Source organism: Ranitomeya variabilis, chromosome 2, assembly GCF_051348905.1.
Source record: "Ranitomeya variabilis isolate aRanVar5 chromosome 2, aRanVar5.hap1, whole genome shotgun sequence".
NCBI lineage: Eukaryota > Metazoa > Chordata > Amphibia > Anura > Dendrobatidae > Ranitomeya > Ranitomeya variabilis.
In genome coordinates, this window is record NC_135233.1 from 446,293,352 (window position 1) to 446,317,213 (window position 23,862).

At 45.8% G+C, this 23,862-nt stretch overlaps 1 protein-coding gene across 1 annotated transcript in view; it reads left to right on the top strand.

Moving 5' to 3' along the window:
* LOC143806542 (uncharacterized) overlaps positions 1-23,862 on the top strand; it is a 264,847-nt gene that overhangs the window by 1,944 nt on the left and 239,041 nt on the right. Inside the window, exon 2 of the transcript XR_013221500.1 lies at positions 16,444-16,564. The gene's annotated coding sequence lies outside the window, so the exon portion shown is untranslated. The remainder of the gene's footprint in view (positions 1-16,443; positions 16,565-23,862) is intronic.

Below are 23,862 nucleotides of genomic sequence, written 5' to 3' on the forward strand. Positions count from 1 at the left end.
GGTACAGGGGATAATGCACACGGCGATGTCGCCACGGTACAGGGGATAATGCACACGGCGATGTCGCCACGGTACAGGGGATAATGCACACGGCGATGTCGCTACGGTACAGGGGATAATGCACACGGCGATGTCGCTACGGTACAGGGGATAATGCACACGGCGATGTCGCCACGGTACAGGGGATAATGCACACAGCGATGTCGCTACGGTACAGGGGATAATGCACACGGCGATGTCGCTACGGTACAGGGGATAATGCACACAGCGATGTCGCCACGGTACAGGGGATAATGCACACGGCGATGTCGCCACGGTACAGGGGATAATGCACACGGCGATGTTGCCACGGTGATGTCGCCACGGTACAGGGGTATTGCACATGGTGATGTCGCCACGGTACAGGGGTATTGCACATGGCGATGTCGCCACGGTACAGGGGTATTGCACATGGCGATGTCGCAACGGTGCAGGTGTGACATGAAGTTATGGGAACACAAAACGGTGTAACGTGGGGAGTGACATAGTCCAGTTGTCACTGGCACCAAAGACTATAAGTTTAGAGTGGCACAAAACTCTCTCCACACACACACGTGCCCGCCCCCAGTCAATTGAGTGGTGCCAGTAAGTGCCTCTTCTTGTTAGTGTCAGTGAGTGCATGCCCATTACTGCCTATGCAGAGCATAGCAGACTGCATAAGTTATCATTGCCTTCAGTGTTCTGCAGAATTAGCAGTTAGAGATGGGGGAATGTACTGGCAGGGCTCTGCTCCATCGGACAGGTCAGTAATGTCAGTAATCTGTGACCGCTGGACAGGAGTCCTGTGAATCTCCCAGCATTCCTTGCTCTTCTTGTCATTAGCCTGGTCGGCAGGATATTGTCCAATCAGAAGAATAGCCGCAAAGTAAGTTGCGATTCGCAGGCTCCGATCCAGCGGTCACAGATTACTGACCTGGCCGATGGGGCAGAGTCCTGCAACTTGAATCTCCTATCTCTAGTAGGAAGCAGGATGGCGAGCGAAGACAATACTGAATTGTGCACATGATACAAAACTGTCTTTGTTCGTTACATAGAGCTGCTTTTATGCTTTTCACACTTTTTCTAACCCAAATAAGGAACTACGCTTAGGGCTCTAAGCAGAAAACCGGACCAGCACATCCAAGCTAGTGTGTACAGGTGCCAGCTAGGACTGTAGTTCTAAAAGAAAATATAGCTGCGCTCTGAATAATACATTTAGAAAACTGGAATAGCATTGCTGCCATAGAAAAATGGATAAATGCCACATTATGTAAATATAGAAAGTTTGGAAAAATTGAAGCTGCAATATTGCTATAGGAAAATTACAGTAAAGAGAGAGAGAGAGAACCCAGGGCATAAACTGGCCAATATACAGTGGGGCAAAAAAGTATTTAGTCAGTCAGCAATAGTGCAAGTTCCACCACTTAAAAAGATGAGAGGCGTCTGTAATTTACATCATAGGTAGACCTCAACTATGGGAGACAAACTGAGAAAAAAAAATCCAGAAAATCACATATGATCAGAATATGCAAATAAAATGATAAAAAAACAGACAATGTGATTTTCTGGATTTTTTTTTCTCAGTTTGTCTCCCATAGTTGAGGTCTACCTATGATGTAAATTACAGACGCCTCTCATCTTTTTAAGTGGTGGAACTTGCACTATTGCTGAATGACTAAATACTTTTTTGCCCCACTGTATGTGAGCCCAACAGCCAATGTCAAGGCATCCTCCATTGTTGGCTCCATGTATTGATAAGACGCCTCTCTTGGACTACAAAGCTGTCGTGTATGGGTCTGGTTCCTTCCTTCCATAGTTGGTTTCTTATAGTTATTGGCCAATCAGGCAGCTTCCAGGAAGCGCTCACAGAAGACGAGGGGGCACAGCTCTTTCTAGTGTCCATGACAATTTGGTGCATAGTGGTTGAGGGTCCACAGAGCAATATGTGGGATAAAATGGAGCAACATGTGAATGTATGGGGCTCGGGTGGACATATCAGGGGCCATTTCTACCTCTTCAGCAGGTGGAATTGTTGCATTATGATGAATTATTGGACTGCAAAGGGCCACATACTGTTCTTGCACAGGGGCCTCTTCCATCTGGACCCACCAGTAATGGGGCTAATGCGTTTGTGCCACTTCCCAGATTGGTGCACAAGCTCCATAGTATCTGGGTAGCAGAGGTTGGGGAAAGGCTGTCTACAGAGCGTCTTGTAGCACATTGGCCTGAATTTCATGATCCGGAGCAGAACTTCATATGTGAGCAGAGATTTTGTAGACCCCAGTTGAGATATGATGAGGGCCCTCTTTCCGTTTTAGTGAAGCATGCACACTATCATACAGTGCCCTATATGCAATGCTAAAGGAAAACCAGGGGCGGACATACCGCCGGTGCAGCTGTACAGGGGCCCCGAAGGAGTGTGGGCCTGATCAGCTGCTGAACTGTCTTGTTCTCTGGTGGAGCCAGCGGCAGTATCTACACTAAGAGGAGAGGAAGGGGGCCCATACCTGAGTCTTTTGCCAGGGGCCTGCACTCTGCACAATATGTCAGGATGGGCCCCTTCCTCTCCTCCTACTTGATGTTGCCACTTGCTCTATGATGCAGGAGTTTAGGATCCCTGGACACCCCCATCCGGGGTCCCTGGACACGCCCCTGGGATCCCTGGACACGCCTTCGGGATCACTGGACATGCCCCTCAGGATCCCTGGACACGCCCCCAGCTTCTCTTCATGGTTCTTCTGGCACAGGCAGGATGACCGGCCTAAGTATGGCTGATCTCAGCCAATCCTGGTCTCCTGCCTCCTCACTGCCTCTGACAGCTGCTGGGAGCAGCTTCTGAGCAGTCAGTACAGCGGACACCTCTCCTGCCTCCTGAGCAGTTCTAAGGTAACCATTGAACTGCCAATCCCCCTGACCCCTGTAGCTACCGCCACCTCCTGTACTGAGGGGGCTTTATTAGAAAACCGCTGCACTGGCCCATTCAGAAGCAGGAGCTGCAGTGTGAATGCTGCCTGAGTGGACCAGTGCAGTCGTTCCCCAATAAAGCCCCCTCAGTACAGGGGTGGTAAGTGGCTACATGGGGGAGGGGAGGGTGATGTGATGGCCAATATTCACATGGGTCAGGCACCTGTTAGAACTTCTCAGGAGGAAGGAGAAGTGTCAGATGTACTGACTGCATGGAGGCTGTTCTTTTCTTCTATCGGAGGCAGTGAGGAGGCAGAATGACTGGCGATAGCTGGAGATCTGACCAGTAAGTGCTGATGGATGGGCTGAAGACCCCCAGGATGGAGCTGCTGGAGATGGAAGAATGCACCTGCATATATACAGTACAGACCAAACGTTTGGACACACCTTCTCATTTAAAGATTTTTCTGTATTTTCATGACTATGAAAATTGTACATTCACACTGAAGGCATCAAAGCTATGAACTAACACATGTGGAATTATATACTTGACAAAAAAGTCTGAAACAACTGAAATTATGTCTTATATTCTAGGTTCTTCAAAGTAGCCACCTTTTGCTCTGATGACTGCTTTGCACACACTTGGCATTCTCTTGATGAGCTTCAAGAGGTAGTCACTGGGAATGGTTTTCACTTCACAGGTGTGCCCTGTCAGGTTTAATAAGTGGGATTTCCTGCCTTATAAATGGGGTTGTGTCATGTCGGACGCTGTTCACACTAGGGCGTCCGACAGACAGCGGTAATACCTAATTCGTCCACTATATGCTCAGTGGCGCAGGTTAGATTCGATCCAGATTTTCCGGGGTTAATCTGGCTGGTACTCGGGTTGAGGGCTGAGTCACGCCCACTGCCTTTAAATTGTTTTGCTGGGCTTTGGGCGTCGCCGATTATAGCTTCTGTCTTGTGCTTGGTTATCTCATTCTGCAGTGGTGGTCTAGGAGAAGGAGTTTCGTATCCGGTGGTGTATTTCCCTTTGTCATATTTTCTCCTTCCTTTATTTGTATTGTTTTGCCCTGTGCACTTATAGTGTATTCCTGTGTGACTGCGGCGTGGTGCATATTTTCCGTTATCCTTGTCCCTGCTAACTGTGGGTATTGGTGTGTGGTCTCTTCACTGGGTGGTGGGTTGTGGTTTCAGCCTAGGGTTGAAACAGGAGACAGGGTGAGGGTGGAGGCCCAGACATGCACACCATCAGTGTAAACTCTGGGAGAAGGGCCAGTCAGGGTTTCCCAGAGTTGAGGGAAATCACAGGGGCCTGGGTTATTAGCTCTTGCCTACCTAGGCTTCCCGTGACATTATAATCGGCCTTATTTTTGTATTCCATGGATCCCATGACTTCCATAACCCGCCAGTTGGAGGCGCTGTCCCTGCAGGTCACTGAGCTGAAGGGGGCAGTTCAGCAACAGGGTCTAGTAGTATCTAATGTGCAAGCTGAATCTGCAGGCAGAGTTGCTGAGCCAAAGTTTCCTTTGCCGGAAAGGTTTGCTGGGGAACACAGTAAATTTGTTACTTTTCGTGAATCTTGTAAACTGTACTTTCGTATGCGTCCTATCTCTTCAAGTAATGAGGCTCAGCGTGTGGGTCTGGTGTTGTCATTACTGAACGGGGATCCTCAAGCATGGGCGTTTTCTTTACCATCTGATTCTGCTGCATATAACTCAGTGGAGAGTTTTTTTTCTGCTCTTGGACTCATTTACGAGGATCCTGACAGAATGGGTCTAGCAGAATCTAAAATTCGCGCTATTTGCCAGGGGGAGCGTATGGCGGAGGATTACTGTTCTGAATTTCGCCGCTGGGCGGTAGACACACAGTGGAATGATCCTGCGCTGCGGAGTCAGTTTGTTCATGGGGTTTCAGGAATGGTTAAAAAAGCCCTTCTGATGTATGAGACTCCTGTTTCTCTATAATCCGCTATGAGTCTTGTTATCCGTATTGATCGCCGTCTGCGTCAGGGGGTGCAAGAGACGCCGCCTATGGGAGAGAGCGTGGATACACGTGAGGTTGCTGCAGGTGAGCCTACGGAGTCTATGCAGATCGCAGGGGTGTCACATGTGAAGCATCTTGCCCCTTTGCTCAGGAAGCAGAGAGCCTGTTTTTGCTGTGGTAAAACTGGTCATTATGTTGATACTTGTCCTCTGCCATCTAAGAAAAAGCGCAATGGTGGAAAAACTACGAAGCTCAGAGGGTATGGAGGAGGCCGATCTGAGTTTATGCATATCCTCCATAGTGGTTTCTCAATGCATGCTCCCTGCCAAGGTTGTGGTCTCTGGCAGAGAGCTACCTATTACTGTGTTTATGGATAGTGGTTCGGCCACTAACCTCATTGATGAGGAGTTTGCGCGCACAGCCGGTTTCAGGATCGAAAAACTGCCTCATCCTATCCGGGTGGTCACCATCAATGCCGCTCCTCTCCCACAGGGGGAGATTACTGAGTTTGTGGCTGAGTTCCCATAAGGGATGGGGGCAGTGTTCTGGATCACTGCGTTGAGAAACACGTGATGGTGTCTCCGCAGTGTTGGATGTTTTGGTCTCTCCGAGGTCATTCATCTGTTCCTTTGTGGCTGAGGTTAAACTCCACATTGGGGTCCTACATGCTGAGCAAGTTACATGTAAGGTGCTCAGTAATCTTCCTGCTCAAATGGTTCTGGGTTTTCCATGGTTGGCTGTACACAACCCGGTGATTGACTGTTAAACCCAGGACATCATCCAGTGGAGCGGATTCTGCCAGGAGAATTGCCTGGCCACATGTGTGTCCGCTGTGACTCCTAGCATTCCTGAGTCACTGCAGGACTTCGCGGATGTGTTCTCTGAGAAGGGTTCTTCAGAATTGCCACCACATCGCCCCTATGACTGTACTATTAGGCTAAAACCAGGGGCCAAATTACCGAAAGCTAGGATGTTTAACATCTCTGGTCCTGAGAGGTAAGCCTTAAAAGACTACATCGCTGAGAGTCTGAGCAAAGGGCACATCGGGCCTTCATCCTCGCCTGTGGCAGCGGGGTTTTTCTCCGTTAAGAAGAAAGATGGCGGATTACGTCCATGTCTGGATTTCAGGGAGTTAAACCAGATTACGGTTCGTGACCCATACCCTATGCCACTGATACCTGATCTGTTTAATCAGGTGGCTGGTGCTAGGTGGTTCTCTAAGCTTGACCTCAGGGGGGCGTACAACCTCATAAGAGTCCGTCACGGTGATGAGTGGAAAACGGCTTTTAATACTCCTGAGGGTCATTTTGAAAATCTGGTGATGCCATTTGGTTTGACAAACGCGCCTGCTGTTTTTCAGCATTTCATAAACGATGTGTTCTCTCATGTCATGGGAAAATTCGTTATTGTGTACCTTGATGACATTCTCATCTATTCATGCGACCGTGATACTCATTTAGAGCATGTTAGGCAGGTGTTACAGCTGCTCAGAGAGAATAAGCTCTATGCTAAACTGGAGAAATGTGTATTTTCGGTTCAGGAGTTGCCTTTTTCTGGGTTATATTGTGTCCGCTTCTGGGTTCAAAATGGACGCCGCTAAGGTGCAAGTGGTGCTGCGTTGGGAACGTGCTGATAACCTAAAAGCGCTCCAGCAGTTCCTGGGGTTTTCTAATTATTATAGAAAGTTTATTAAAAAAATTTCTATCATTGCTAAACCGCTCACTGACATGACAAAAAAAGGTACCGATTTCTCCGCCTGGTCTGAGGCTGCTGTGCGCGCATTCGAGTTTCTGAAAAACAGTTTTGCTTCAGCTCCCATTCTGGTGCAACCGGATGTATCGAAACCATTTACTGTGGAAGTCGATGCATCTGAGGTTGGAGTGGGGGCGGTGCTGTCTCAAGGCTCATCCTTGAGCGACTTGCGTCCATGCGCCTAATTCTCCAAGAAACTGTCGTCCGCCAAACGTAACTACGATATAGGCAACAGGGAGTTGTTGGCTATCAAGTTGGCTTTTGAGGAATGGCGACACTTTTTGGAGGGGTCGGTTCACCAGGTTACTGTTATTACCGAGCATAAGAATCTGCTGTATTTGGAGTCAGCCAAGCGTCTGTCCCCCCAGGCAGGCTCGCTGGGCATTGTTTTTCACGCGGTTCAACTTTTTTGTCACTTACCGACCTGGGTCTAAAAACACTAAGGCGGATGCTTTGTCCAGGTGTTTTCCGGGGGGAGAACCTCGGGAAGAACCGGTACTCATCCTCCAAAAGGGTGTAGTGGTCTCGGCTCTCACGACCGAGGTTGAGGCTGAGATTGCCGATGCTCAGGAGGAGGTACCACCTGAGCTTCCCGTTAACAAATCCTTTGTACCGCTCCATCTTCGCCTAAAGGTGTTGGGTGAGCATCATGATGCTGTCCTGGCTGGCCATCCAGGGGTTAGGGGTACCTTGGAGTTGGTGTCGCGTCGGTTTTGGTGGCCCAAAATCCGACAGGACGTGGTCTCATACGTGTCAGCATGCACCACGTGCGCTAGGGCTAAGACGCCCCGCTCCCATCCTGCTGGCACACTGCTTCCTCTTGGGGTACCCAGTAGGCCATGGACGGAGATCTCCATGGATTTTATAGCAGATTTGCCCTCCTCAGCGGGGAACACGGTTATCTTGGTGATTGTTGATCGTTTCTCAAAAATGACGCAGTTTGTGTCTTTGCCTTCGTTGCCTAACGCTAAAACTCTGGCTCAGGTATTTGTGCAGGAGGTGGTCAGACTTCACGGGGTCCCGTCTGACATCGTGTCTGATAGGGGTACTCAGTTTGTGGCAAAATTTTGGAAAGCATTTTGCTCACGGCTGGGGATCAAGTTGTCGCATTCTTCGGCGTTTCATCCTCAGTCAAATGGTCAGACCGAGCGTATGAACCAAAATTTGGAGCAGTACTTACGCTGTTTTGTTTCCGACAACCTGGAGGAGTGGTTGACGTTCCTTCCTTTGGCTGAGTTTGCCATAAATAATCACCACCAGGAATCTTCTGGGGAGTCTCCGTTCTTTTGTGTTTACGGGCATCATCCTCAATTTTGTACTTTGAGTCAGGAGGGCTCTTCCGGCGTTCCGGAGGAGGACATGTTAGGAGCACAACTGTCATCCGTCTGGAGGAAAGTGAAACAGCGCCTGTTGAGTGTGGGTGCTAGGTACAAACGTGTGGCTGACAGTAGACGTGTGCCAGGTCTGGACCTGAGTGTGGGTGACTGGGTGTGGTTGTCCACAAAAAACATAAGACTTAAAATACCATCCCTTAAATTGGGTCCTAGGTTTATTGGTCCGTTTAGGGTTGCCGCCATCGTTAACCTGGTAGCTTACCGATTGGAGCTCCCTACGGTATATAAGATTCACAACGTGTCCCACAGATCGTTATTAAAAAAGGTGGTGGGTTCTGTGGACGCGGTGCCGATGCCTCCTCCAGTCTTGGTGGATGGCAATTTAGAGTTTGAAGTCTCCAAGGTGGTTGACTCTCGTGTGGTGCGCCGCACATTACAGTACTTGGTACACTGGCGTGGTTATGGGCTGGAGGAGAGGTCTTGGGTACCAGCTTCGGTACATGCGGACCGGCTGGTCAGTATGTTTCACCACCGCAATCCAGACAAGCCAGGTCCTATAAGTCGTGAGGGCCCTGGGGTCCCTCGTAGAAGGCGGGGTACTGTCATGTTGGACGCTGTTCACACTAGGGCGTCCGACAGACAGCGGTAATACCTCATTCGTCCACTATATGCTCAGTGGCGCAGGTTAGATTCGATCCAGATTATCCGGGGTTAATCTGGCTGGTACTCGGGTTGAGGGCTGAGTCACGCCCACTGCCTTTAAATTGTTTTGCTGGGCTTTGGGCGTCGCCGATTATAGCTTCTGTCGTGTGCTTGGTTATCTCGGTCTGGAGTGGTGGTCTAGGAGAAGGAGTTTCGTATCCGGTGGTGTATTTCCCTTTGTCATATTTTCTCCTTCCTTTATTTGTATTGTTTTGTCCTGTGCACTTATAGTGTATTCCTGTGTGACTGCGGCATGGTGCATATTTTCCGTTATCCTTGTCTGTGCTAACTGTGGGTATTGGTGTGTGGTCTCTTCACTGGGTGGTGGGTGGTGGTTTCAGCCTAGGGTTGAAACAGGAGACAGGGTGAGGGTGGAGGCCCAGACATGCACACCATCAGTGTAAACTCTGGGAGAAGGGTCAGTCAGGGTTTCCCAGAGTTGAGGGAAATCGCAGGGACCTGGGTTATTAGCTCTTGCCTACCTAGGCTTCCCGTGACAGGTTGGGACCATCAGTTGTGTTGTGCAGAAGTCTGGTGGATACATAGCTGATAGTCCTACTGAACAGACTGTTGGAATTTGTATTATGGCAAGAAAAAAACAGCTAAGTAAAGAAAAATGAGTGGCCATCATTATTTTAAGAAATGAAGGTCAGTCAGTCCGAAAAATTGGGAAAACTTTGAAAGTGTCCCCAAGTGCAGTGGCAAAAACCATCAAGTGCTACAAAGGAACTGGCTCACATGAGGACCCCGCCAGGAAAGAAAGACCAAGAGTCACCTCTGCTTCTGAGGATAAGTTTATGCGAGTCACCAGCCTCAGAAATCGCAGGTTAACAGCAGTTTAGAGAACAGGTCAATGCCACACAGAGTTCTAGCAGCAGACACATCTCTACAACAACTGTTAAGAGGAGACTTTGTGCAGCAGGCCTTCATGGTAAAATAGCTGCTAGGAAACCACTGCTAAGGACAGGAAACAAGCAGAAGAGACTTGTTTGGGCTAAAGAACACAAGAAATGGACATTAGACCAGTGGAAATTTGTGCTTTGGTCTGATGAGTCCAAATTTTAGTTCTTTGGTTCCAACCACCGTGTCTTTGTGTCTTTGTGCGCAGAAAAGGTGAACGGATGGACTCTACATGCCTGGTTCCCACCGTGAAGCATGGAGGAGGAGGTGTGATGGTGTGGGGGTGCTTTGCTGGTGACACTGTTGGGGATTTATTCAAAATTGAAGGAATACTGAACCAGCATGGCTACCACAGCATCTTGCAGCAACATGCTATTCCATCCGGTTTTCGTTTAGTTGGACCATCATTTATTTTTCAACAGGACAATGACCCCAAACACACCTCCAGGCTGTGTAAGGGCTATTTGACCAAGAAGGAGAGTGATGGGATGCTACGCCAGACCTGAACCCAGTCAAGATGGTTTGGGGTGAGCTGGACCATAGAGTGAAGGCAAAAGGGCCAACAAGTGCTAAGCATCTCTGGGAACTCCTTCAAGATTGTTGGAAGACCATCTCCGGTTACTACCTCTTGAAGCTCATCAAGAGAATGCCAAGAGTGTGCAAAGCAGTCATCAAAGCAAAAGGTGGCTACTTTGAAGAACCTAGAATGTAAAGGTACCGTCACACTAAACGATATCGCTAGCGATCCGTGACGTTGCAGCGTCCTGGCTAGCGATATCGTTGAGTGTGACAGGCAGCAGCGATCAGGATCCTGCTGTGATATCGCTGGTCGTTGATTAAAGTTCAGAACTTTATTTGGTCGTCAGATCGCCGTGTATCGTTGTGTTTGACAGCAAAAGCAACGATACCAGCGATGTTTTACAATGGTAACCAGGGTAAATATCGGGTTACTAAGCGCAGGGCCGCGCTTAGTAACCCGATGTTTACCCTGGTTACCAGTGTAAAACGTAAAAAAACAAACAGTACATACTCACCTTCGCGTCCCCCGCCGTCCGCTTCCTGCACTGACTGAGCGCCGCCCGTAAAGTGAAAGCGCAGCACATCGGTGACGTCACCGCTCTGCTGTAAGGGCCGGCGCTCAGTCAGTGCAGGAAGCGGACGCCGGGGGACGCGAATGTAAGTATGTAGTTTGTTTTTTTACATTTTACACTGGTAACCAGGGTAAACATCGGGTTACTAAGCGCGGCCCTGCGCTTAGCAACCCGATGTTTACCCTGGTTACCCAGGGACGTCGGCATCGTTGGTCGCTGGAGAGCGGTCTGTGTGACAGCTCTCCAGCGACCAAACAGCGACGCTGCAGCGATCGGCATCGTTGTCTGTATCGCTGCAGCGTCGCTTAGTGTGACGGTACCTTAAGACAAAATTTCAGTTGTTTCACTTTTTTGTTAAGTATATAATTCCACACGTGTTAATTCATAGTTTTGATGCCTTCAGGGTGAATGTACAATTTTCATAGTCATGTAAATACAGAAAAATCTTTAAATGAGAAGGTGTGTCCAAACTGTTGGTCTGTACTGTGTGTGTGTGTGTATATATATATTATATATATATATATATATATATATATATATATATATATATATATATATATATATATATCTGAGACACAATAGACAGTATGTATATGTATAAGGGTACTGTCACACTAAACGATTTACCAACGATCACGACCAGCGATACGACCTGGCCGTGATCGTTGGTAAGTGGTTGTGTGGTCGCTGGGGAGCTGTCACACAGTCAGCTCTCCAGCGACCAACGATGCCGAGGTCCCGGGTAACCAGGGTAAACATCGGGTTACTAAGCGCAGGGCCGCGCTTAGTAACCCGATGTTTACCGTGGTTACCAGCGTAAAAGTTAAAAAAAACAAACAGTACATACTTACATTCCGGTGTCTGTCCCCCGGCGTTCTGCTTCTCTCCACTGTGTCTGCGCCAGCCGGAAAGCACAGCGGTGATGTCACCGCTGTGCTCGCTTTCCGGCCGGCTGGCGCTCACAATGCAGAGAAGCAGAACGCCGGGGGACAGACACCGGAATGTGAGTATGTACTGGTTTTTTTTACTTTTACGCTGGTAACCACGGTAAACATCGGGTTACTAAGCGCGGCCCTGCGCTTAGTTACCCGATGTTTACCCTGGTTACAAGCGAACGCATCGCTGGATCGCTGTCACACACAACGATCCAGCGATGACAGCGGGAGATCCAGCGACGAAAGAAAGTTCCAAACGATCTGCTACGACGTACGATTCTCAGCAGGGTCCCTGATCGCTGCTGCGTGTCAGACACAGCGATATCGTATGGATATCGCTGGAACGTCACGGATCGTACCGTCATAGCGATCAAAGTGCCACTGTGTGACAGAACCCTAAGGGTATCTCTTAACGGGGGTTTCTCACGAGCAGAAAAATCGCCGTTGCGGCTGCGTCGGGCCCGGAGTTGGAGTGAGGCCGCTGACATCAGTGAATATTTCAGCTCGATCTGCATCCTCAGATGCACATTCAGCTAAAATATACTGCAGCGCAGGGGATCCGCCAGTTCCGCAGCAGTATACAGTTGTGGCCAAAAGTATTGACACCCCTGCAATTCAGATAATACTCAGTTTCTTCCTGAAAATGATTGCAAACACAAATTCTTTGGTATTATTATCTTCATTTAATTTGTCTTAAATGAAAAAACACAAAAGAGAATGAAGCAAAAGCAAAACATTGATAATTTCACACAAAACTCCAAAAATGGGCCAGACAAAAGTATTGGCACCCTCAGCCTAATACTTGGTTGCACAACCTTTAGCCAAAATAACTGCGACCAACCGCTTCCGGTAACCATCAATGAGTTTCTTACAATGATCTGCTGGAATTTTAGACCATTCTTCTTTGGCAAACTGCTCCAGGTCCCTGATATTTGAAGGGTGCCTTCTCCAAACTGCCATTTTTAGATCTCTCCACAGGTGTTCTATGGGATTCAGGTCTGGACTCATTGCTGGCCACCTTAGAAGTCTCCAGTGCTTTCTCTCAAACCATTTTCTAGTGCTTTTTGAAGTGTGTTTTGGGTAATTGTCCTGCTGGAAGATCCATGACCTCTAAGGTATACCCAGCTTTCTCACACTGGGCCCTACATTATGCTGCAAAATTTGTTGGTAGTCTTCAGACTTCATAATGCCATGCACATGGTCAAGCAGTTCAGTGCCAGAGGCAGCAAAGCAACCCCAAAACATCAGGGAACCTCCGCCATGTTTGACTGTAGCCAGGAGTGACGGCTGTGCTGTGTCTGATTAGGAAGGAAAGACCCGCCTCCCTGGTGATTTCAGGGTATGAGGGGGGCATATTTTATAAGTGATTATTTCAGAGTGTGCAGGCATCATAACTAAAAGAGCCACCTTGTCAGAATGCAGCATTTGTGCTGCACAAGGTGGCTCTTTTAGTTACAAACGCCTGAGGGGGGTGACAGGTTCCCTTTAAGAGGAGACTTTGTGCAGCAGGCCTTTATGGTAAAATAGCTGCTAGGAAACCACTGCTAAGGACAGGAAACAAGCAGAAGAGACTTGTTTGGGCTAAAGAACACAAGGAATGGACATTAGACCAGTGCAAATCTGTGCTTTGGTCTGATGAGTAGGGTTGAGCGACTTTTGGTTTTTTAGGATCGAGTTGGATTTTGTGAAACCCGACCTTCTCGAAAGTCGGATCGCGTGAAATCGGCCGATTCTACTGTAAAGTCGGGTTCCGGACCGGAACACGAAACCCAATGCAAGTCAATGTGGTCGGTCTCTCTCTCTCTCTCTCTCTCTCCTCCGTGCAAAGCATATGTTGTGTTTGACTGCGGAAATCACTGCAGCCCAAACGGTAATATGGCTCTATGACGCCGCAGAAACCAGGCCGGAACCTATGTCATCGCGTTGCCCACACTCCTTAATTGGCTGAAAAAATGGCGGGGAAGGCGTCATACAAAACGCGACTTTGGCGCCAAGATCGCCGACCACGTGGCCAATCCCACGCTGGAGTCGGGTCGGGTTTCACGAAACCCGACTTTGCCAAAAGTCGGCGACTTTTGAAAATGAACGATCCGTTTCGCTCAACCCTACTGATGAGTCCAAATTTGAGATCTTTGGTTCCAACCACCGTGTCTTGGTGCGATGCAGAAAAGGTGAACAGATGGACTCTACATGCCTGGTGCCCACCGTGAAGCATGGAGGAGGTGGTGTGATGGTGTGGGGGTGCTTTGCTGGTGACACTGTTGGGGATTTATTCAAAAGTGAAGGCATACTGAACCAGCATGGCTACCACAGCATCTTGCAGCGGCATGCTATTCCATCCGGCTTGCGTTTAGTTGGACCATCATTTATTTTTCAACAGGACAATGACCCCAAACACACCTCCCGGCTGTGTAAGGGCTATTTGACCAAGAAGGAGAGTGATGGGGTGCTAGCCAGATGACCTGGCCTCCACAGTCACCAGACCTGAATCCAATCGAGATGGTTTGGGGTGAACTGGACCGCAGAGTGAAGGCAAAAGGGTCAACAAGTGCTAAGCATCTCTGGGAACTCCCTCAAGATTGTTGGAAGACCATTCCCGGTGACTACCTCTTGAAGCTCATCAAGAGAATGCCAAGAGTGTGCAAAGCAGTCATCAAAGCAAAAGGTGGCTATTTCCAAGAGCCTAGAATATAAGACATATTTTCAGTTGTTTCACAATTTTTTGTTAAGTATATAATTCCACATGTGTTAATTCATAGTTTTGATGCCTTCTGTGTGAATGTACAATTTTCATAGTCCTGAAAATACAGAAAAATCTTTAAATGAGAAGGTGTGTGGTGTGTCCAAACTTTTGGTGTGTGTGTGTGTGTGTGTATATATATATATATATATATATATATATATATATATATATATATATATATATATATATATATATAACCTGTAGCTTGGTTGCCATAAAAGGAGGGAGGGCCCAGTTACATTTCTTGCCCAGGGGCCCCAAGCTGTCAGTGTCCACCCCTAAGAAAACTACAATACAATGCAGAATCTTGTACTTATCCCCACTGTGAATGGTCCTGGGGGGTACTGAGACATCCGGCATTTGGCCTCTTCCTTCCTTATAAACCAGCCTTGTCTGTGTTGTCTGGTTTTTTTTTTCAAGTCCACTCCATTAAAGAAAATAGAGGTGAGCTGCAGTACCACACACAAAATGTGCTCAACTGTGGTGCTGTTTTGGGAAGAGAGCCGTCATGCTTTTCTAAGACTGGAGAGCTTATTTATAATGTATTTTTTGTATTGTAGTGACATTTCGAGGACTTTCTTTTTGAGGGTTGAGGTTTAGGTTTGAATGACATTGAGGGAGTAGAGAAGAGAGGGTCAGGGAGCTTCAAACATAGCAGCAAATTACATCGTTCATTTTCCCATACTACGAACTTAAGAAATGGAAAGACAAATTCAAAGTGAAATGAAACTGAGAAGGGAAAAAAACTACAATTGTAGTGATCCACATTTACCTGGCTGTTTTTTGTTTGTATGTGTTATATCGGTGGAGGTCCGACACCGGGCCTCACTGATCATCTGTTAATTGCTAAAGTCTTGGGATGGAGCAAGATTGACTGCAATCAATGTGTAGTAGCTACTGCTGGGTACTGTAGAACAGAACAGCACCTATTCTTATGAAAGGCACTTATGTGCAGCACCTGACCACACAGTGCAGCTCCTTTGGTGTCAGATCCCAACAAACCATGGATGGATCATGAATACTCCCTTACCTGAGATCACTTATCACTTGTACAATATACTGAAGATGTACTCTAAATGGCTCCATAGGTGCAGTAACGTAGCAGACCAATACCATGGGGGTGGGCTGGGCATCCGAAGGTAACCTCTTAAATGCTGCTGTCATGATAGACAGTGGCATCTAAGAAGTTAAACTGTAGCGACTGGCGCTATCTCCAATTACAGCACTTTTTGGTGCCAACTGTGTAGCACAGCCAGCATTAACATTGTACTGTATGGATCAGGCTCAGCTACTGATCTCAGTGCTTACAGTGGCATACTTCCACCAAATCTTCAAAGGGTTAAATTCCTTTTAGACCAATGGGTTCCTGGTCCTAAGACCCTTGCCAATCACTGAAACCATTGACCGGATATACTGTAGGTAGGCAAGGAGACTTTCCGAGCGTTCTACAAAATTCATAAATTTACTCGATACTCATTGCTGCAGATTTAGCCATCTGGGAACGCTGTGACTGCTTTAAAAAAAAAAAAAAACTCTTATAGTTGTCATGTTGTCAGCCATAAACAGATACTGATGAACAGAATGTAGCTCTACATGGAATATGGTGTGGCTGGAACTGTATGTGTAATTACCTTCTTGTACACCAGAGGGCAGTAGAGACCCAGACAGAAGCTGAATTCTCCATAGATGGCAATATTCCTGCTGTATGGACTTTTTTTTTTGCATCTCCTTAAAACTTATCCCCATCTTAGCCCACCCTTCACCTGTGCAGAATATTCGCCTATCTTCTTTAATTGGAAGTTGCCAATATTGCACTCATGGGTCAGATTAATCTCAATATAGTTTAATAGCCTAACTCCTAACAATTAAATGACCCTTTTTCTTCCTCTTTCTATATATAGTGCCCAACAAAATGTAACTGTACATAAGACTCCACTGAGATAAGTAATTTGCTGGGATGTGTGTCAGGGTAGGCAATCAACGGTTGCATAAAACAAATGTTTCATCAGAATGTTTTCTAGACTGCAGAGCTTCCAATCTACATGACTTATTATTTTGCTTTTTGCATCTTCTTTTAGTTCCTGTCGTTGTCATCTCTGTCACTACAAGGTGACTTCCGGCAGCTCCGTAGCCCATCCTGTTCATCTGGATGTGACATAATGGAAGAGGGCTAAGTAGTCGCAGCAGGAGGACATGGAGGTAGGTGGAGGGGGGGATTTGTGTTGTCGCATTGGGCTCATTGTTTTATGGTATTATTATGAATGTTTATATTTTGTATCCCATTTTGCAACATTTCAGACTAGATTTAAAATAAATAGTAATGAGGAACATACGTAAAGGTCGTCATTAACTTTTTTATATATTCATTAATAATTGGGTTTAAAACAATAAAAAAAAATGTTTCCCCATTTTAAATGCATCATTCCTTAAAGTCACTGCTTTGTCTAAAGTGTTCCTTCAAATCCCTGGTTTCCTTTCACACAAAGAGCTCAATGATGAAATTCTGTCTGCCTGCAGCCACCACTAGGGGGAGCTCACTGCATACAGACTCATACAGTTCCTCTTTTTTTCTTATGCAAAAAGCTCCCCCTAGTGGTGGTTGTATGCAATCAGATTTTAATTTAATGAGCTCTACAGCCGTGTGACAGAAAGCAGAGGGGTTTTTTGGATCAGTACTGAGAAGATGTAAATCTGACATGTGAATGAACCCTTAGCGTTAGGCTGGTTTCTGACTAGTAATGTAGCGCAACTTCACAATTTGTGGTTTTTGCACAGCACTCGCACCTTTTGTGATTTCATTGAAAATTAAAGTACTTATTTTTCCTACAGATCCAGTCAACAATTATCTGTTTCTATTGATTACAAAAAGAGAAGAATAATTGCTTTATTCTATTTCTCTGTGCACACATGAGGTTGTGGCCCCTGGAACATATTCTTCATAACCTGCATGTGTGTATATTCAGGCTTTTATTTCTCTGCACATGAGTATACAGTATGTTGCACATAGGATGATTGTAACGGCTTATGTGGCCAGATGGCGGCTTTCCTTGGTAGAGACACACAGGAGTTTTTCTCCAGGTCTCCACACAACTCTGTTGTCAGATGAAGGCCAAGAGCTTTCTACTGGTCAATACCTGGCCGGTAAGTTCATAGACTGCACACGAAAAAGGTGTAATAACTGAGTGGACTAAAGTCTAAACTAAGATTAAAAAAAAACCAAGTGACTTTGGTGGGTGTAGACCCACTGCGCAGGGGGTCGGCTTACCCTGGTGACTGCCTGGTCTTCATTAGAGCCTCTGATTTTTTTTTTTTTTTTTATGCCTCTATTCACATAGAGCGGTTTTTGTTTCCTTTAAAAGGGATTGTCCAGACTTGGGATGAAAGACTTCTGAATCCTGACTGCAACGAGCATGATGTCAGGATTGTTTGGTGTTACTTGAGAGCAGCCGGTCACTTGATCACATGTATATGATCGGCAGACTTCTGCTCACATTCTCACTAGACGTTCTCCTGTTGAGCGAGGACGAGTAATGAGCAGCACATCTAATCAGCACTTGCATGCAAATGTCATTTTTCACGTGAACACCCGCTCGCATTGGCAACATCAGAGGATCCTGACAGCATGTACATTGCGCACCGTCAGGATTCAGAAGTCTGCAGTTGCGTAGTGACTGCAGACTTTCCTTCCAAGCCTGGATGTCCTGGTTATTTATTGGACTGGCACTTTACCCCCTGCTTGGTAACTTAGACAGTGTCCCTGCAGGCGTCACTATTCTGTCTGAGTGTGAACGAGCTCTGAGTAAATTCTTACACAGCAGATTTGTTGCAACAATTTCTGCGACTTTTTTTTGTTTATCCGGATGGATGATGCAGAAATCCATGGACATGGAGACGATTTTTAGTTGCAGGGTGAATCTTCTGTATGTGAATTTGCCCTTATACCCAGACTGGTATCCTGGCACAGAGCAGATTGTAACCTGCTGATGCAAACATGAGCTATAAATCCTTGTAAAAGTCCAGCGCGGTATAGTGGGGAGGGTGGGAGAATGGCAAACTATCATAAACAGCTGCATATGAGACCGTATTGAAAAGCCGTCTGCATCATTAGCCGGTCCCGGGGGCTCCAGACTTACACCAGCATATGTGACAGCCATCATCTGACCCCAGCCCGTCCTCTCCTGCGCCCTGACACAATTTTACACCCAGCAGCTGAACCGACCTTCACAAAAGATCAGCCCCCTCCCCAGAAAGGGACTGGATAAAGGGTAACGAAACACTGACTGTTTTCAAATTGGGAGTCTAATGATTATCATTAATGAAGCCTGACACCGCAGTCTGTCTCTCATTGTGCTCCAGGCGCAAACCCGCTGATGGCGTCCGCCGGGCCCAGCTACCTGGCACTGGGACCCCTCTGGTGAGATTTGCCAGGCACAGCTGATCCGGTGCCGAGGATTTGATTCATTAACAATATTCTTGCATGGCAAGTGTCTCTGTTCATATTTAGATTCCCCTAATACGTATGACTATTGAATAGGACTCCATCAGAATCGCGGCGCTCTGGGTCAGCTGGCGCGGGTAATCCTCTTAAAAAATTAAGGAATACATAAGTTTATGAGTCCCTGATGTGGAGGGATCGGCTAATAAGTTTGATATAAATCTCCTATTGATTCTCCCTAAACAAAAGGGGCTAATACTCTACACGCCTTCCGTCTTAAAGACCCCCACAATTAAGGACAGACGCATTTCTCATGTGAATGTTCAGAAGACAAATTTTCACAGACAGGAGACGTCTTCCCTTAGGGATGGCTGTGGACGTGCAGAAGACCAAAGGGGCACAACTAGCATAAAGTATGTGACAAGCCTCCAAAGTGACCAATGAATCAAGTAAGGGGTTTCGTGGCTTTGGGTAAATAATGATTAAAAGTGGCGCACACAGACGTCCTATAAGGGAGGCACCAAAGCGTTTGAACCCCCCTTGTGCATCGTAGAATGATAACAAAAAATAGAAATATATATATATAATTTTATTTTTTCTTAAGTATATATTTGGAGGTAAAAATCATTTTTACTTTGCAATTTGCTGTCTTTAAGACGCTTGCACCGTTTTGCTTTTACAATCTTTGTTTCCCTTTGTATTCAACTTTAATGTGGTCTGTGGTCATAAATCAGCTGAGAGGAACTAAAAAAAACCAACAAAATAAAAAAAACAAAAGTTGCAAACTCTTCCATTGGACCATCACAAGCAGTTCACTGAGGGTTAACTCATTCTGCAGCCAACAATAGACAGTGCAACATGGAGGTTATATAATGCAAAAGCTGTTAAATCAATAGAGACCAACTACAAATCTAAAATCATATAATATAAGTAAGAGAAAAACAAATTGGCCTTAAAGTTGGGCAACACCTTCCCAGGTGTAAATCCTGCTTCTTCACCTTGTTCAGATACAACCTAGAGGTCTCTACACTCGGCATGTCTTCATTTGGTGGAGGTCCTGGACATACTTGATCCTGGGGTCAGTGTGACTATTTATTTTTTATGCAATTGCTATTTCTTTTTCATTATCACTATTATACTTGCTAACGTTCAAACTTGGGACATAAAAGGGTTATTCAGCAGCATCTGATGCATCCAAAGTGAGTGGCGCTGATTATTTTATTTATTTTGTACTTCCTTATCTAGCGCTATCATATTCCGCAGCGCTTTACAGACATTATCATCACTGTTCCCGATGGGGCTCACAATCTATTTCCTATCAGTATGTCTTTGGAATGTGGGAGGAACCCGGAGGAATCCCTCGCAAAAACGGGGAGCACATACAATCTCCTTGCAGATGTTGTCCTTGGTGGGATTTGAACCCAGGACCCCAGTGCTGCAAGGCTGCAGTACTAACCACTTAGCCACCACACAGTTCTAACCTCTGAGCCACCTCTGCCCTGTAACATCACAACGTCACACACCTGCGAGTACAGGTATTGGCCAAGCATTACACGAGGTGAGCGGATTTTTGATATTACTCACATCCGGTGCAGAAGTGAGTGGTGCTAGAAAATACCGACTAACCTCTTTTAGCCCAAAATATGGAACAACCCAGAACCTCCAGCAAATGCCCATTCATGGGTGACATTGGCTTAAGCCCCATCCCTTTTGTGGATTGGGCGATGGGATGTTTTTGGCAAAATCTGGATTAACAAGTATCCACAGAGTAATAACCACATGAACTGATAACTTGTAACACGCAGCAGCCCTGACCTTGCACCTACAACTTACCACGAGACTTTCTGTTACAATTCCTCAACATTTTCAATACATATACTTGTAGCGACACAGCGTTTAATCTTAATTATGCGTATGTAAATGCAGTATTCCTGGAGGCATAGACAGTTATCAATACGTTGACGTTTGTATTTATGCATTTGTTCTTCAGTCGGTCATAACCATACACTACTGTCATGAGTCTTAAACATTGATTTTTTTATATTTTTGAATGGCTATTGTTTGCCTCCCATATCATCTCCTACAGCTTATTGTCTGCTATCTTTGCAAGACAGGGATGCAGGGTCATTGAACAATGGATATTTGATTAACATGTTGGTTGACCATAAGGTCCTGTGGCTTGTTGAGGAAAAACTGTGCAAATTGATTAAATACTCCAACAATGCTAGTTAATCTCACACCTTCCTCTTGACCTTTGGATGATGGCTTGAATGACAACAGTTGTAAACTATATAAGGGGGGATATGCCTCTGTAACAACAGATCCCAGAGGTCCTGAGATCCAAAGAACCAGAGACTCTTTACAAAACCACAACCAGAAACACTTTTTACAGGACACCAGCCAGGACATCATGACTCCATAAAGCTGGACATAGACTTGACATTGTACACAATGCCAGCTTAGGGAACCACAGCTCTGGCTGAAAAATACAGATCTGATCTGTTGACCATCACTGAACCCATGGATATGTTTGGGAAAGCCAAAATTTTGACCCACTGGTCACCTGGCTCTATGGAGATGATCGGAGAAGCCAGGTTGTGAGTCTCTGGTCACCGTACCTTGTACCTCATTGAACTGTCAGCTTCCTAAGCTTGTTGTTACCTCCTCTTTGTGTGTGCCACAGGTGGGGTAGTCAGCCCTGGAAGCTCTGACATCACAGCTGTTCTTATCCCGGTGAGTCAGCGGAAGGGTGAGACTCTGTAATTTGCACCATCTTGGGTATTTTGCTGGGACTGTTCTATGTCTTATTTGCCTGCTTGGTGGTTCAATAAAGTATTTCCACATTGTTTTACCCTCACACTGTGTTGGCTGAGTAGCATTATGCCCATGGTAAATATAGAGCTGGTGTTCGGCGGCATTATCTCTGGTCCATGTGCTCTTGAGCCAGCGGACTAGAGCTCCCACTGACCCCCGTGCCTCACTCTTGTCAGTGAATGGGTTTTTAACTTGGTTTCATCCACAAAGGTTCTTACATCTTCAGGAGAGGTGAGAGATTTGTACTATTCATGAGTTTAGCTCACAGAGGACTGGATATAAATTGTGAGAAGTATTAAATCTGGGCAGTTTCTGGATTCGATGATTAGAAAATGATTTTAGTGTATTAACCCCTTTATGACCCAGCCTATTTTGACCTTAATGACCTGGCCATTTTTTGCAATTCTGACCAGTGTCCCTTTATGAGGTAATAACTCAGGAACGCTTCAACGGATCTTAGCGGTTCTGAGACTGTTTTTTCGTGACATATTGGGCTTCATGTTAGTGGTAAATTTAGGTCGATAATTTTTGCGTTTATTTGTGAAAAAAATGGAAATTTGGCGAAAATTTTGAAAATTTCGCAATTTTCAAATTTTTTATTTTTATTCTGTTAAACCAGAGAGTTATGTGACACAAAATAGTTAATAAATAACATTACCCACATGTCTACTTTACATCAGCACAATTTTGGAAATAATTTTTTTTTTGCTAGGAAGTTATAAGGGTTAAAATTTGACCTGCGATTTCTCATTTTTACAACAAAATTTACAAAACCATTTTTTTTGGGGACCACCTCACATTTGAAGTCAGTTTGAGGGGTCTATATGGCTGAAAATACCCAAAAGTGACACCATTCTAAAAACTGCACCCCTCAAGGTGCTCAAAACCACATTCAAGAAGTTTATTAACCCTTCAGGTGCTTCACAGCAGCAGAAGCAACATGGAAGGAAAAAATGAACATTTAACTTTTTAGGCCGGCATCACACTAGCGAGTTTTACGGACATATGAGCGCAGAAAATACGTCCAGAAAATACGCATTGCACACGGCCCAATGATTCTCTATGGGGCAGCTCCTATCTGCCGTATATTACGCATCCGTAATATATGGTATGTTACGGGCGTAGAAAATCGCATCATGCTGCGTTTGTCAGCGTATTGCGCAAAAAAATCCGCCAATGAAAGTCTATGGGGGCGAGAAAATTACGGATTACACACGGACCATGCGTGTGACTTGTGAGAAATACGCACGGGTGTTCTATAGAAAAGCCGGCAATTCAGTGCGGTGTGCAGTAAAATCAAACTGATAGAATAGAACAGATAAAATGAATGTGTACACATAAAATAGGTATATATATATATATATATATATATATATATATATATATATATATATATATATATATATATATATATATATATATATATATATATATATATACAGTACAGACCAAAAGTTTGAACACACCTTCTCATTTAAGAATTTTTCTGGCGTAGCACCCCATCACTCTCCTTCTTGGTCAAATAGCTCTTACACAGCCTGGAGGTGTGTTTAGGGTCATTAAATGATGGTCCAACTAAGCGGAAACTGGATGGAATAGCATGCCGCTGCAAGATGCTGTGGTAGCCATGCTGGTTCAGTATGCCTTCAATTTTGAATAAATCCCCAACAGTGTCACCAGCAAAGCACCCCCACACCATCACACCTCCTCCTCCATGCTTCACAGTGGGAACCAGGCATGTAGAGTCCATCCGTTCACCTTTTCTGCGTCACACAAAGACATGGTGGTTGGAACCAGAGATCTCAAATTTGGACTCGTCAGGCCAAAGCACAGATTTCCACTGGTCTAATGTCCATTCCTTGTGTTCTTTAGCCCAAACAAGTCTCTTCTGCTTGTTTCCTGTCCTTAGCAGTGGTTTCCTAGCAGCTATTTTACCATGAAGGCCTGCTGCACAAAGTCTCCTCTTAACAGTTGTTGTAGAGATGTGTCTGCTGCTAGAACTCTGTGTGGCATTGACCTGTTCTCTAATCTGAGCTGCTGTTAACCTACGATTTCTGAGGCTGGTGACTCGGATAAACTTATCCTCAGAAGCAGAGGTGACTCTTGGTCTTCCTTTTCTGGGGCGGTCCTCATGTGAGCCATTTTCTTTGTAGCGCTTGATGGTTTTTGCCAGTGCACTTGGGGACACTTTCAAAGTTTTCCCAATTTTTCGGACTGACTGACCTTCATTTCTTAAAGTAATGATGGC